This window comes from Sphaeramia orbicularis, chromosome 10, assembly GCF_902148855.1.
Source record: "Sphaeramia orbicularis chromosome 10, fSphaOr1.1, whole genome shotgun sequence".
NCBI lineage: Eukaryota > Metazoa > Chordata > Actinopteri > Kurtiformes > Apogonidae > Sphaeramia > Sphaeramia orbicularis.
Window position 1 is genome coordinate 26,115,050 of NC_043966.1, and position 17,037 is coordinate 26,132,086.

The 17,037-nt window shown below is 37.4% G+C and overlaps 1 long non-coding RNA gene across 1 annotated transcript; it reads right to left on the minus strand.

The window, feature by feature from the left end:
- Positions 1-8,326: 8,326 nt before the first annotated feature.
- On the minus strand, positions 8,327-15,393 carry LOC115426672 (uncharacterized). Its single transcript, XR_003936385.1, has 3 exons — positions 15,265-15,393; positions 8,955-8,960; positions 8,327-8,339 (listed from the first exon to the last, which is right to left on the minus strand). It is a non-coding gene; the product is annotated as an uncharacterized LOC115426672 (long non-coding RNA).
- Positions 15,394-17,037: the final 1,644 nt, after the last annotated feature.

Sequence of the window (17,037 nt, forward strand, 5' to 3'; positions counted from 1 at the left end):
TTTAGATATGCACATTGTACACTCACCTTGATATATTCTACTGTCTAGAACGCTGGAAAAGGATTGTTTTCTATTGAATTCTTGTTACCATGACAACAATTAGTATTATAATTGTACCCATTACGTAAATGACCTGTCTGTAAGTTTTCATAGTAACAATGTTGCACAAAATAAAAAAAATACAAATAAAAACAGGAGAAAGCTTAAAAAATATACCCCATTACACAGAAATCTGCAATATTCTTACATCAACCCTTCAGCTTGACACAAGTGGAGCAGTAATATGCCTGTTGAATTTATTACCTTGATAAAGTTCTCGAATTATGCCGTTATCTGCAAAGATCCATATGGCTCGGCGAATCAATTTTCTGTCATTAAAAGTCATTTTGCTTGCGACTGTGAGATGCCTCCTAATATTGCGTTTTTTAAGTCAATTACACGATCAATAAGGAGACGATGTTTTAAACAGGATATTAAGAAAGATAAGATGCCGCCGTGTCAATATTATTAAAGACAATTTCAGGGTCCCTATGGAGGTGTTGTTAAATACACTAAAATATTAATAATATGAGAAATCTCAATGATGACCAAAGCTTAAATAAACTCACCGAGAAAAATGGATTCTCTACACATTTGCAATGATTATTGCAGAGGTTGGTGTAATTGCTGAAGTCAGGCTTTTTCTCGGGCATCAAGTTTAATTAGTTCCATGGGCTGGAGACGTAGAATGAACTTGTGTTTAAGACTAAGAGTGTTATAGCGACACACTTCTTGATCCCTTGCCCCCGGTCATCACCTAAGGGAGTCTCTCTCTAAGACACAGTAGGTGAGAGAGTCTACTGATTGCCCTCAGGAGGATCATAGCGGCCTGCTTACAGGACCGGACATCTTGTTAAGGCTCAGTGGCTCACAGTGAAAATGAATGGCCACCCACACTTGAGTGGGAATTTCAGGATAGGACCCTGGCTATCTAACAAGCCAATCACAAAAGCCAATTAGAACCGAGGCGTTGCTTTGGGGATACAGAGATTCCTAAGGCTTGGGGAAGTGATTCTAGCCTTGGCCCCTGTCTATAACCTGGAGGAGAATTTCAGTGTTGTCTGCAGGAGAGCAAACTCTGGCTCTGGATCAATCTCACCAGTGAACCGAATCAGATTTCCCTTGGTCCAGTGTACATGGACTGAATGCAACATTACTTAACTTAACTTAGTGTTTTGACAACTTTCCAAGGCTTGTCAACAGGATCTGCTCTAGGTGTGTAGCTGTGTTCTCAGATGGTCCGCTATAAAAATGAATAAAACACTGCAGAAGAACACTGAGTCAAGTTTTATCCTGATCCATAAAACATACACATGTGAATATATTCCAAAAGGAGAGGTAGGTCTATGAAGCTTCGCCTTGCTACTAAGTGATGAAGAACGGTAAGAGAACCTGAACAACTATGCATGACCATAGAGCTGTACTAAACTGTAAACGATTAAGAACATGATTGGTTCACTTGAAATGCTATGCCTCCACAGTATTAAAAACATTTTCAAGGTAGTGAGTGCAACACGTCTGGAATCAAAAAGGCCGAAACTTCACTTCAATACTACTGCTACTGAAAAAAAAAACATATCAAGTTAAAGACTCAAGGACATTAAGTGAAGCTCACTATTTCCACAATTTAAGGAAAAAACAACAAAAAACAGACTACTATTGTGAGACTGGAGCCCAACTTGAGTGTCATTGAACTATTCTTCTCACCACTTGCTGATCTCCGGTATTGTCCATAGAAAAACTGAACATAATAGTATCATCTCACATGGACACGGTCAAAAAGCTGCATGCCTTTTCACTTTAAATCTGCAGCTTATTTACTGTACATTTCCTAATCAGTAGACCAAAACTGAAGTTAGATATAAGAAATAAGACCGTTCCTGTACTAAAAATTGAAAAACGAGTAATCTGACAAAGACTAATTGTATTTGGTTGATTCACTGAGATATCCAAACAGAACTATCCCCACATTTCAGCCAAAATTGAAAATAAGTGTAACAAAAGCTGGCTTGAAATTTATTGTCTCAGAATAATACATGTTGTCAGCAGTTTTGTAGGGGATTTTTGTGGACTAAAAAAAAAAAAAAAAAGAATACTCTATTGTTGTGTCCACAGCTGCTGTCTGTGATCCCCTCCCTTCCACACACTTGCTCTCTTCTCTATAAAGTTTTCTTTCTTTACTTTTTTGTGTTTATTTCCATTTTGTCTTGCTAGTTATTCCACCACCTGTCCACCAGGTGTCCTCGGTCTTCCTCACCTGTTACATATCCCCATCATATGTCTTTACATCTGCCTCCAATATCCTCTTAGTGTCTTTGGGTGCAGTTGGATGTCATGTTCTAAAGTGATAATGCTGTATTTTTTAAACATTTATAAGAACAAATTCCTTGATATACAGCTCAGTCTCATACATATTGTACAATTCTTGTCTTATACATATTATTTCCTACTCATACACGCATGTGCAGGGAAAAGAAAGTGAGAAAAACAAACAACAACACCCCTCCACAGGTTAGCAACATATCTTCTTTGCCAGATATGACTTAACAGGGGACCATCTTTTCAAGTAAGTGTCCACCTGGAATTGCAAGCTTGTGGTTATGTTTTCCATACAGTCTACAGCTTTCAGTCTTTGGATCCACTGGTCCACAGTGGGTGGGTGGGGTTTAAGCCAGTATACAGTGATAATTTTATGGGCTAACACAAGAATTCTTGTTTTTTTCCTCAATCCCTTTAAACATACATTCCCTAGAATTATCTGGTGAGGTTCAAATGGTGTACTAGGACTGCGTGATTACAGAGGTTGCGTTAACCGAAAATATTCCGTCATTGACAGATTTTTTTTTTTTAAATGACGGAAAATTCTGAAGGCTGTCCGTCATTTTGACAGTAAAATACTGAGGGTAAATCTACCAAAGAAAGTTTTCACACAACACCATGAACAGAACCTGCTCACAGGTTCTCGCTGGTCTGTCTGTCTCTTAACAAGGCATCAAACAGTCCATAACAGCATCCTACCTGTACAGAACCAACAGCACCACTGTTCACAACTACGCTGAATACAACAGCGGTACTTCAGTCACATGACTCCCTGATAGTCCACCTATAGTAGACCCCCTGTCCAGTTGGTGCCAGTGTGCATATTAATCGGTCAGTGTTTAAGTCTTGTCTCATTGTTTAGCTGACTTTAGCCAAAATTAGATGCTACTTTGCTTGCACAAAAAGGGAAGACAGCTGAGTCTCACTTATTTTAGAAAGCCCAGTAAATGTGATGGCATTGATAAATGCAGTGAAAAAAGAGGGACTGATGCAGTGAAGGATGACAGATAAGCAAGGAATACGCCAGTTCTGATGACATTTGGTGTGTTATATGTACGCATTTTCTACCTTTCATGTGTTATTTGACGGCATGTCAATTTGTGCCCAGATCTGTGGTTCACATAACCCGAACTGTAACCCTCAGTGGATGGTATTTGACACTGCGTGAACATACACAAGGAAAGTTTAGAATGTCTATAGATAACACACCAATTAAAAGTGCCGTATATAATTATGCGAGTCGAGATATCACGTTGGTTTATCAGCCAGCAGCAACTACAGCTGCTGCATCATTGAGATGTTTTTGAACATTAAATTCTACTAAATATATCTCATTATCATTAAAAAATAAAAAGTTGAAATGACGGATAATATGTTATGACAGAATTTTTACGACCCTGTCCGTCAAAATGACGGATAATAAAAATGTGTAGCGCAACCTCTGATTGATTAATCGATTTTAAATTGAAATCAGATTTTTTTTTTTTTTTTTTTTTTTTGTAATAGGACGATTTTTATAAAAGGGAAATCATCAAATCGATTTCATCCCTCTCGTGTCTCTGGTCTACTGTAGGCTCCTCCTCCTAACTGTGAGGGCGGTCTTTCGCAGAAGTCTGTGTAATGACCTCAGACCTTAAAACTGTGATGGGCCCACAGTAATGATACCAGTGTAAGCCGTGGTCCACGCATGAATCCCCCAGTTCAAATATAACTGCATGGGGATCACTCATCTTACGTTGTCCACGCACTGGTCCGTACAGTACCACACCATCTTCTTCCGATCCGGGTCCAGGTCATGGGGGCAGTAGCCTCAGCTGAGTAGCCCAGACAGCCCTCTAACCCAGCCACATCTACCAACTCCAGGGGAATCCTGAGGCGTTCCCAGACCAGCTCAGAGATATAATCCCTCCAGCGTGTCCTGAGTGGGTCTCCTCCACACAGATCCCCCAATTTAAATATAACTGCATGGGGATCATTCATCTTACATGGTCCACGCACACACAACTGATACCTGTCACTGACTTACATTGGTATCACTTCTGTGGGCCTATCACGGAATTTTGGGGATTCCGTGATGCCATTTCAGATTTGAGGTATGGAGAAGTGTCTTGCATTGCGGGCTGCTCACAAAAATGACATGCCAACTTCTGTTGTCTTTTGTAGTTTTACCCAAAAATTGAAAATTGAGTTTTTAGAGAGAGGAAAAAAAAAAAAAAAAATCAGGATTATATTTTTGGCCAAAATCGTGCAGCCCTATGGTGTATGCATGTCTAAAATTTCTTGTATTTCCTTCTGAATTTTATTTCAATAAACTCCTAGGTTAGGACAGTCCCAAAAAATATGTGAGAAATCCCCAATTAGACCACATCTTCTCCGGCAAAGACAGCATGCTGTATTAATGGGTATTTCTATTATGCATATGTTTTCTAAAGTCTGCTATTACCTTTTTCCCTCTCTTGCTCCTAAAAATGTTTCTTCTTTATCCAAAATATCTCATTACAAATATCTTAATATTGCACTCACATCTGTCAGTGTGCAGATTATAAACATTCTTTTTATACACCCGTATCATTTGCTCATCTCCAAATACTCACAAGCTCCAATGTTGCATTCCAAAGACATTGTTATCATGTATATGGATGCCAGTTTTTTTTTTTTTCCACAAATATGTTGTCCAAATTGCTTGGTACCAAAAATAGATCTCAGTACATTGGTCGTCAGGGAGATGAAGGTGTGTATGAAAGTGTTAACTGCTGCTGTCAGAATCATGTTACTCTGACAATTTCCTACAAAGTGACAGAAAACTAAATCAGCTACACAACATCACGTTAACAAAGAATACGTGCGACAGCTTATGTTTATATTTGAGCATGAACATTTCTTTTAACTGGTAAATCCGTCACCTGGACAATGTCTTATGTTTAATAATCATGGTAATGTCTAATATAGTCAAACTATTACTAAAAATAAGAAGCATATTTACAAAGGGATTAGAGGTAATTGAGTCATCTGAGCTTATTTATATTTGATTGCCTTAGTCGGAGTAAAGATTGTGTTTTCATTGTGGAACCACCTGAACCAAGCAGGATGAGCTCGGAGCCCTTCCTGTTGATGTTACACCACAGTACCGCTACACCCGGTCGGTGGATTATCCAGAACTTTGTTGTTAAACATGAAAACAACTCAATCTTGTTATCGCTTATGCACCACCATCTACTTAACAAAAGGCTTCCCCAAATCCTTTGCCATGGTTCACTCCTAATAGTCTTAGTAGCATCAGTCTGAGAACAGACACAAAAGGAAGACACACTCCTCACACCCCCACAATTAAAAAAAAGATTAGAAGCAACCCCACAAATCCACTGCATTTACAACAGGTAAGGCAGCCTGAATGTGCTTGTTTTCCTAAAGAGAGGAACTTCACAGCGAGGCAACATGTCTCTATGAAGAAGAGCTAGCGCACTCTGATATGTACACGAAAAATGTTCACACCTCGTATTCAGTTATAAATCCATTATATTTTTATCACAGTTTATCACACAATTGTACATAGTCGGTTGAATAACTTGTATAAACACCGCACATAGTACTGTGGATCATTTATGTCAGCAAATAATGCTTGGAGTTTTTTTTTTTTTTTTTTTTTTTTTTACTTGGATTAAAAAAAATCCCTCCAGAGTTATTATAACTGTAATACTTTCTGTAACAGGTACAATAAATGCACTTTACACAGCCCCCAAAGGACTTCTGCTTCACCTTATACACACACACACAAAATGTTAACGTGTGAATCTACTTCTGTGATTTACCTTATCACGTTAGTGCATATTTGTTTGTCCAGAAAACAACCTGAGGTGCAGCCTGCAGAGAGAACAAAGCCACATTCTGCATACTAAACTGACATTTACTCAAAAGTTAAACTCTGCAGAGGAACACCGGAAATGTGTTTTAACACTACATTTCTAATTTCATAAATTGTTTGTCAAACTAATTATAATGATGAATATGTATTTCAGAATCAAAATCAAACCTGCAAATGAATCACTTTCTGCTCATTTCAAATACCATCCACCGTCCATCTGTCACTTACAGCCTTTACACACTGGGGGCGTGACAAACAAACGACACAAAAGTGTGAAATACTTACCCACAAATATTTTGCATCAGAGCTATGTTCACACCGGTGGTGACGAGTTAGCGACAGTTGCCACACTTGTTCTACAAAAGAATGAAATATATTCATGCCAGACTGTTCAACAGTAATAGGTTCAACATCACCCAGAGTCTCATTCTGCAGCCTGTGTGTCAGATCCACAGCCTTCTGTTCCTTTGCATTTATGTACCAGCGTTCAGGTAAGAAAACACAAACACTGCAAACTGGATCTGAGTCATATGATGCTCACTTCACAGAAATGCCTGTCTATCGTGATAGCTTAGATCAGGGGTGGCAAAGCACTTTAGCGTAAAGAACCAAATGAAACCCTTTTTACATGCAGACCTCAACATGTATTTTTTTATTACCTCCGCCAAGGAGGTTATGTTTTTGCCAGGGTTTGTTTGTTTGTTTGTTTGTCTGTCCGTTAGTGTGCAACATAACTCAAAAAGTTATGGACAGATTTTGATGAAATTTTCAGGGTTTGTTGGAAATGGGATAAGGAAGAAATGATGAAATTTTGGTGGTGATCAGGGTGGGGGGGGGCCCACGGGGGGGCCCAATTCCAACAAACCCTGAAAATTTCATCAAAATCTGTCCATAACTTTTTGACTTATGCTGCACACTAACGGACAGACAAACAGACAGACAAACAAACAAACCCTGGCAAAAACATAACCTTGGCGTGGGGGGGGGGGCCCACAGGGGGGGCCACTGATCAGCCTTGGCGGAGGTCTGCGCTCTCTGAGTGCTTCTAGTTTCGAAATGTATTTTAGGTCTGCTTCCATCTACATCTGTTGGAATGACTTTAATGAAGTGTTTTTCAACTTTGGGGTCGCCTGGAATTCAAATGGGGTCGTCAGAAATTTCTAGTAATTGATGAAAAAAAAAAAAAAAAAAAAACTTACTGATAAAAAATATATAGTGAGTTGAGATAGACGATCACAATCCATAAAAGACATGACAAACCGTGAAGCTGAAACTGAAGCACTGTGGTACTGTTTATTTTTGAAATGTTCACTGTGATCAGTTTCAGATGCTGCAGCTCTTTCATAATTCATAGTTTGACTTCTTGTTTGTTCAGTATTAATTGTCAGCCTTGTAAATCCAAGCTGGACTGACTGTACATATCTTGACCAAGGAAAATCAAATTCTCACTTTGTGTAGTAATCTACACCTGGCTTTTCTGCCTCCGTCCATAATAATATACATTATATAAACTAAATGTTGTCTAAAATTAATGTTTATTTGCAACATAGTATAGCAAAATATTACATGATCAAAAACAAATTAATTTTAGCAAAAAATATGTCTCTGTTTTGAATGTCTGGGGTCACCAGAAATTTGTGATGTTAAAATGGGGTCACGAGGCAAAAAAGGTTGGAAACCACTGTTTTAATAATTACAGTCAGTCTCAGGATCTGTTATCTCTATGTGTTCCAAAAGTCAAAATAGAACTAGGAAAGAAAGATTAGACGTTTTCTTCTCCCACTGCCTGGAAAAAACTACAGGAGGTAGAAAATGATGGATTTGGTCTCTTTAAATACAAAGTAATTTTAAATGAATGGGAAAAGGATAAATCTGGATGTAGATATTTTCAATCTGATTGAATCAGGTTATGCTTTGAGGCGCTTTCGAGGAACACTGCTGTACACTTTTAGTACCTTTTAAATTACTGGTGGTGTTTTACATGTACGTTTTTAGTTTGATGTTTTATATATGATTTTAGAACTGAATTTTACTGTGTTTTATATGTGGATGTATGGATGAAACTTCTATTTTCTGTAACTTCTGGGGTGACTGTTTTAATCAGGACACTCATTTTAATCTTAATGACTTATGTTGCTTAGTTAAGTAAAGGATCATAACAATTTTTTTTTTTTTTTTTTAAAGCTACACAACATATGGGTGCTTCTATGAAACTGGTCCCTAAAAACAGGACATGGGGGCTAAAAATTCAAACCAGATGTCGACTAAAGTTATGAAGCAAGTTTGGAAGCACTTTGGGTTTAATTTACTGAGATAAAATATTTTTCACATAAAACACTTTTAAATTATTTTTATATTATTTTTTTATACAAAAATCCACATGTAACACGGTAAAAAGGACACGAAAATCACGTGTTACTATTTTTTTGAATATCTTTTTAGTCTCTCACAGGTACATTTTGGGAATTGAACTAATTATGAAGGCAGTGTTTCACAAAAATGACAACTGTTGCAAAATCACTAGTGATTTGTTTGTGACTAACTGGGCAGGTTCTGCATGTAACACAAGTGGACATGATGGGTTACACATGAAACGTGGAATAAGACTGAGATTCATGAAAAGCCCACATGTCTGGATTAGAAATACCACTAGGATCAACACGTTAAACACAGTGTCTTTATTTATAGCGGTATATAAGACCATTTACAGCCATGTGTTCCAGATCAAATGCACTGACACCTAGGCTGCTTTACTGTCCCCATTTTGGCCCCAATATTTTATTAAAAATTCATTATTAAGAGTATAATTTTTTTTTTTTGCATTTATCTGAGGTCATCATTAGGTACATCCTAGGGGGAAATATGTCTAAATTTCTTTTATTATTGGGTCTAAAAAAGCTGGTAAAGTGCCAGGTAAAAAAAAAAAGGAAGGTCCGCACAACCTGTGAGCTCCCAAACCATTTATTCCATGTGACGTTTCGGGCCAAGGCCCTTCATCAGACTGAGGACATGTTTCATATGTAGCGTCTAATCACAACACGTGACCCGCGTTAAACGTCATAATAGAAAAGAGTCTATTAAAACTTTTCAAACATATGATCAATTGTCAATGATCAAGTGTCAAACATTTCAAAGTATCCACAAATACAAAATACACAGGTGTTTTATATGCAGTGTCCGACCAAAATAGCACGTGACATGCAATATACGTCATCTTAGAAGAGCAGAAAATAACTAATTAAGCTTTATCATACGTACAATCAATCATAAGTCATAAAGTGTTTCAAATGTCTATAAATATACATAATTTTTACTGATCAAACTGCTTTGCACTCATATTTGTAAACAGATATTAATCAAATTTCTACAGGTCCATGTAGTTATACTGTCCATCTGAATGTGGTGACAAACACCACAGCATGTGTGCACAGTTCTTATTAACAAAAATACAAGAACAGATTTACAAGAGCAAAAACAAAAGAAAAATTTTTTTTAAAAATTAAAAAATTAATATTGGGCAACGTTTAGATACATCCAAATAGACATCTAAACTGCAGTGTTGGAGTGAGGCTATATAATACATACACTGGAATGAAGTGGTCTATGTGAAGATTAATTTTAGGAACATATGAGAAATTTTGAGGAGTCTATAAAATGGTCTGAGATCAAATTCTTCATTGAGGCCTTTGGGGTTAAGTGTATCTAAAGTGTAAATAAAGTGCCAGGTACCAAAATAAACCCAGTTTCATTGAAGCACCCATATGGATTCTTCCACATCAACAGAGACTTACAGGTTAACTACATTACAAGTTGTTTGATAAAAGTCACATAAAACTTCTTACCTTATGGAGTCTTTGTTTTCCACAGTTGTTTTTAGGTCTGGTTTGTACTGAATCATGTCTTTAATACAAGTGTCCATAAGAACTGAATCATGCTTTGACATCACTTGTTTAAATGCAGAAAAAAACATAAGTTGATCCAAATACTGACATTATCTTAAGTGCAGCCTGTTTTACATTGGGATGTCTGTGCGGAGGCCCAGTTTTCCAAAAGTCTGCTGTTCCTTGTCTTTAAACACATGTCAGTGTGTCATCCTCACACAGTTCAGTCATCTGTCACTAAGGGGTCCTTTCAACAGTCTGCTTCTGCACTAAATGGGTTGATGAGGAGAGTGATTTCAGCTTTTTTTTTTTTTTTACTTCAGGTCACAGAATCTGTCCTCAGAACTTTGGTGCATCTGTGTGGTACTGAAGCTTCTGCTGCTCCATCTTCATTACACTCATCCAAAGTAAAGCTGAAATATCTGTGTTTTTCCAGATCTGTATTTAACTGAGCCTCGAATGACAGAAATATGTCTACTTTTCCACATGATTTTTCAAGCAGTTCATCTTCTGCTCACGAATTGCTGAGAATTTGGGAAGTACTTTGTCCGTGTTGGATGGATGGAGGTGAAAAGGCTCCAAGTTTGAGGCTTTGAAGTGAGACAGTAAAGTTGGCAAAAAAAAAACGTCTCCAGTTTCTTTCTATAAAGAAATGCAACTCTTCCCTTTCAGAAATAAAAGTCCTCTTCAAATTTTCGTTTTCCAGCCTTCGCTATCACGTTGCTGTCAGTAGAGTTTACCTGAAGCACACCTGCGCACGGTATTTACATTAATGATACATTCAGGGACGGTGGGAGATTTCTGTATTTTCACAGAATCGTTATTATTATCCCATTAAGTATTGTGTATCAGCATCATATCATATCCAAATGCATCCTAATACATCTTACAAATATTTATGACATTTTTAAAAAGGAAAAGAGCTGCTTAAGACTTTTTTTTTTTTTTCCAAAGGGACAGTGAATATAGAGCAGGGGTGTCAAACTCATTTTAGTTCAGGGGCCACATCCTCCCAATATGATGTGAAGTGGGCCGGACCAGTTAACCCTTTCATGCACAAATTATGAGAACCTTGATCAAAATTTTTTCCTGAGTGTTTTTATTCCTCTTTAGGCATGAAAAAAACAATGCGACTGAAAATTTTCTTCTGAAAAATAAATAAAATAAAAAAATAAAATAAAAATAATTGAAAAAATTTTTAAAATACATTAAAAAAAATAATAAATAAAAAAACAAAATTCTTATGAACCTATTTTTCATGAAGTTGCAAAAATGTCCACTCGGATGGACACCACACGTTTAATTTTTGATGCACAGACACATGTATTTACTGATAAATTGTGTGAAAACTATGGGGAGGGCTTGTGATTCTGGGGGTTTGTGATCAGGAGAGATCTACATAATGTTACCAGTTCATGTCAGAAAAGATATGTAGTGTCTTAAAACTTTAATAAATATATGTGTAAAAAAAAAACAACAACAACAAAAAACAATGAAAAGAACAACAAAATCCATGAATATACAAGAGAACAGCTGTAGAATAGCTGTCCACTGTAGTGACCACTATGCATGAAAGGGTTAATTACTAACATCATAATATATAAATAATGCCAACTCCAAACATTTCAATGTGTTTTATGGTGAAAAAAAGTAAAATTACATTAAGGAAATGTTTCCATCTATAAACTTTCCTTTTAAAAATGTGAATAACATGAACAACCATGAAAAAACTGACATTTATTAAGAAAAATAAGTGCAATTTTAACTAAATTTTGCCTGTGCTTATCATTTGTAAATGTGCATTACAACTTACAGATCACAATGGATCCGCAAATTTACAAAATATTACACTAACTGGCAGAATATTAGTAAAATTGCACTTATTTCTCTTAGGACATTTCTAGTTTTTCATATGTTTGTGAAAGGCTGGTTTGTAAATTTACACATTTTCATGTAATTTCACTTTTTTTTAAACACTAAAACAGAGGAAAAATTTGGAATTGTCATTATTTGTAGGTTTTTATGGTAGTATTTGACTGATCTGACCCACTTTAGACTAAAGTAGGGCTTTTTATGGCCCCTAAAGGAAAACCATTGACTGTTAATATCTTGAGTGTAATTTTTGTATTTCACAAATTCATCCCACGGGCCGGATTGGACCCTTTGGCGGGCCAGTTTTGGCCTCTGGGCCACATGTTTGACACCTGTGATATCGAGGGTATGCACATGACATCACCGCTAGCGGAAGTCACCGTGGTTCACTGAGTGGCAGAAAGAGGGAGATGAGTGACAGCATTGGCTTCAATACTGTCTAAACTGAAGAACAATATTTAATAAAAATGGGGAAGAGCTGTTGTGCCATTGACTGCACAAATAGGTTTAAAAAGCACTCGGAGCTATCGTTTTAGCGGCGACCTAAAGCCAAAGACAGAAGAAGCAGATGGATCGCTGCAATTATACAAATGCAGTTATACAAATAACTGGAATCCAGACAACAAAACCTGGATTTGTGGTTGTCATTTCATGTCAGGTAATGTTAATTTATGGTGTATTCTTGTGTAAAATCATACCTTAACTTACATATGGTTTTGGCTAACGTTCCCTCTTAGTAAAGCTCTTAATGTTAGCATCAGTCATTTAGTTCTATATTTCATAACTGAAATGTTTTTGTCTTCAGTTGTGTGATTCTGAACCTTGTGCTCTACATGATTTGTGAACTAGCGTAAACTGAAGCTAACCTAGTTTTCCACATAAGGGGGTACTCTAGCACAAAGCTGTTGTAGCTGTGTAGGATCAAGTATTTGATGTTCACTCTACTTAAATCTCCACAGTACCAGTAGATCATCCACTCACTTGGGTCAGTACTAAGGGTTCAACTCCAGTAAATCAGTAGTGAACTGTGAGCACTACTGCTGGGCCTTTACCTTGGCAATCACCGCCAAGAAAATTTGTCTTCACACACATAAAACCTCAAAAACAATAGTATGTTGAATTGAAAGCACTCACCAGCTGTAATCCTCTAATTAACGATGACGAGGATGTCAACAACTCTTTGGCTTCTGTATGCTTTCAGCCTTTGCATTGAGGATTTTCCCAGCGTTGAAATCAGGTTCATATAAATGTCAGGATATGTGATTTCCGGCCACATATCAATGTTCATAGACCACTTGTTGTTTGGTAGCTTGTATGGATCCATGTCCAGTCCAGTTGTCTTTAATTTCATGTTATATTCCACATTCTTCCCGGTCTCGCTGTAGTTACTGCTATGCTCCGCCATGTTGAGCCGATTCGTTTTTGCCACTCAGTCTGACTTAGTAAACTCACTTAAACTGAGGCTAACCTAGTTTTTCAAATACAGGGGAACTAGACAATAAAGCTACGACGAAGTATTAGAGCCACATAAGAAAATAAAAACACTTGTCACTATGACAATAAAGTCATAAAATATTGATATAAAACCTGTAATTTTATGAGAGTAAACTCCAATACAAAAAGAATCACAATATTATGAGAATAAATTCGTAGTTATAAAAAAACCTCATAATTTAACATAAATGTCATTCGCGAATGAGATTAAAGTTGTCATATTCTGACAATAAAGCCATAATATTACCAGAATAATGTGGTAATTTAAAAATAGGTGGTAAAAATCTCCTAATTTCCCAGAATCCAGGGGTCCCCTGCTGGTCCACAGCAGTAGTATCTGTGTTGTACAAAGTACTTGATATGAAGTAGACTCAGTAAATCTCCTCAATACCAGTAGATCATACATATATTCACTGGGGTCAGTACACGGCGTACAAGTGTAAATGCACTTCGGATCAGCTGGTTCTGGGCCCTAGTTTTGGACCCTGGTTGTCAGTAGTGATGAAACCATGTATATTTGTTCCAGGTAAAAATAGCGATGATCCCCTACACCCTGGATGTCAGGATACTCCATTCCTGTCCACATGTCAGTGTTCCTGGACCACTTGTTCTTTGGTAGCTCGTACGGATCCATGTCCAGTCCAGTTGTCCTTAATTTAATTTTATATTTCACATTTTCCTGGTCTCGCTGTGTTTACTGCTATACTCCGTCATGTTGAGCAGGTTGTTTTTTGCCACTCGGTCTGACTTAGAGGGGCGTGGCCCAGGGGGGAAGTGACGTATGTGCATACCCTCTATTAACAAACACAGTATGTGCCAATACACAAAATTGTAGGCAACACTAATGTCCATTTTGAGTCCTTACATAAAACAACATGATTCACATTAAACAGTACAATCCCAGTGATTTCAGTCAGCATTGCTTATATCCACTTCTAAATCCCCCTGATGTGCACCATTCATTAGTATCTGTGAGCAAAATTGCCCATTTTTTCCCCTAATGGTGAAGCCACGACCCGCCCTACTCTGCCTCTAATTGGCTAGTACTCGCTGCCTTCACTGATTAGATTAGTTCACTTTAGGCATGAGGACTGCTCTGCCAATCAGAGGCAGAGCAGGGTGGGTCATGCCGAGTAAAATATTGCTAACTAGCCGGGCCACCTCTGGAACCTGATTGCACCCATTTGATTGACAGGTCACTGCACATCTCATTGAAAGATGCGTGATTATTGGAAATGTGAACGAGAAAGGCAGAATAAACGTCTTTCAAGTGAGGGGTGCATATTGAGAGAACCTATTTTCATGGAATACATAATTCTGAGGTAAGTTTTAAGGTGGTTTCAGAATGAGTCACCATTAAACCACTGGCCATATGACTGTATATTTAGAGGAGAAGAGATTTTGTCACCAATAGTTCAACTATGTGAGTAGGCTAATGTTATGAAAGGCTAGCGTTATGAAACTCGAATGTTATGAACAGCTAACGTTAGCCTATGTTTGCCTAATGTTGAATACATTTACATTCATGCAGGTGCTTGTGTGACCAGTAAAACCTACAAACTGCTCCTGATCAAGTCATGATAATTTTATAATACTGAACAAATACTGCTGACGGATTTTTGGGTAAACTAAATAGAGTCTGACATGTCACTGTTTCTTAAACAGGACATTTTTCTGAACTACTTCAAAAAAAAAAAAAAAAAGAAAAGCAAAAATTGAGAGTACACCCACTTCTCCAGAGACCACAACACTACTGTACAATCCATTATACTCATTCAACAATGACATATGACATACTTTTCATCACCCATACACTTTCGCTGCTAAATTGTATGTAAGTATAGAAATGAATGTATAGACTAATGCCCCTGTGATCATCCAACGTCTATTTGTTTTTTTGTTTATTTGTTTGTTGTGATGATATCTATGTCATCATCATTATGTGGTTTTTTTTGGGGTTTTTTTAATTTTTAATTTATAGCGAATGAGTGATGTATCAGTGTTGGCTGTTTTATGTCTTGTTCCGTCACCTGCCTAGGGACTGCAGATAAAAAGTAGTTATTTTTACTAATTCTGCCATATTTACATGGGTGTATTTTTTTTATCCAACAATGTTCATAAATATGCATGGTCCCTAAAAAAATAAATCAATAAATTAAAAAAAAAATAAAAAAAATTATGCTACATTGTACGCAACAAACATATATACGCACACAATTTAAGAGTGGTAGATGACTTTATATCAGACAGTGGAGGCAGGTTTGATAGTTCATTAATTATCATTTTAGATGTTTAGTGAATGAGCTGAGGGTGGGCAGGTCATGGATAATGGTTGGTAATGTGTTCCAAGTTTGAAAGGCACAGCATGGAAAAATGGCCTGTCCAAAGGCACTTCTTCTAGATGGAATTATTCAGTCAGCTCTGGCACCAGCCCTGCTCAGTGTGTTTTGGGTTAAGAGCCCCAGAGGCCTAGAAGTTTCCACATGCTCTTCTTTATCTTCATGATTTTTGTGTTTCAGTGAAAATAATGTTGCTAGCAGTCAACACATCCATCAGTGTTTTTGTTATGTGACATCTTGTTGAGACAAGTGATTCGCTGATGCCTTTATTTGTGGAGTGAAAGCTTGGAAAAATTGATAGTGTTGCTGCATTATGTTGTCATTCTGTGTGAAGGTACTCATGTCATAAACAATGGTTTGAAAAAATATGATGTAACACGGTGGTGGTCACAGAAAGAATTTGATTCCAGCACCAGTGGGTATGGGCCTTTCCGTGTGGAGTTTGCATATTCTCCCTGTGTCTACAAGGGTCCACCCCCCCACCCCACCCCACTACCACCACCATCACCATCCAGAGCAGTGCTTTTCAACCTTGGGGTCGGGACGCCACGTCAGGTCGCCTGAAATTTCTAGTAACTGATATAAAATTCAAATAAAAACTTACTAATATAAAATCTATGGTGATCTGAGAGAGATAATCCCAATCCACAACAAACATGACAAACCGTGAAGCTGAAACTGAAGCACTGTGGTACTGTTTATCTGTCAAATGTTCATTGTGGTCGGTTTCAGATGCTGCAGCTCTTTCATAATTCCTAGTTGGAGTTCTTGTTTGTTCAGTATTAATTGTCAGCCTTGTAAATCCAAGCTGGACTGACTGTACATATCCGGGCCAAGGAAAATAGAATTCTCACTTTGTGCAGTAATCTACACCTGGCTTTTCTGCTTCCGTCCATAATAATATACATTATATAGACTAAATGTCCTCTAAAATTAATGTTTATTTGAAATATAGTATAGTATACTATTACTCATGATCAAAAACAAATTAATTATATAATAATAATTTGGATGAAAATTTCAGGAAATGTTGATACTGGCACAAGGAACAAATGATTACATTTTGGTGGTGACTGGGGGTGGGGGGGCCGCTGATCCACCTTGGCGGAGGTCTGTGGTCTACGAGTGCTTTTCTAGAAAAGAGAGTGCAGACCTCTGCTAAGACAGATCAGTGCACCCCACCCCCCACCCCCGATCACCACCAAAATTTAATCATTTGTTCCTTGCGCCA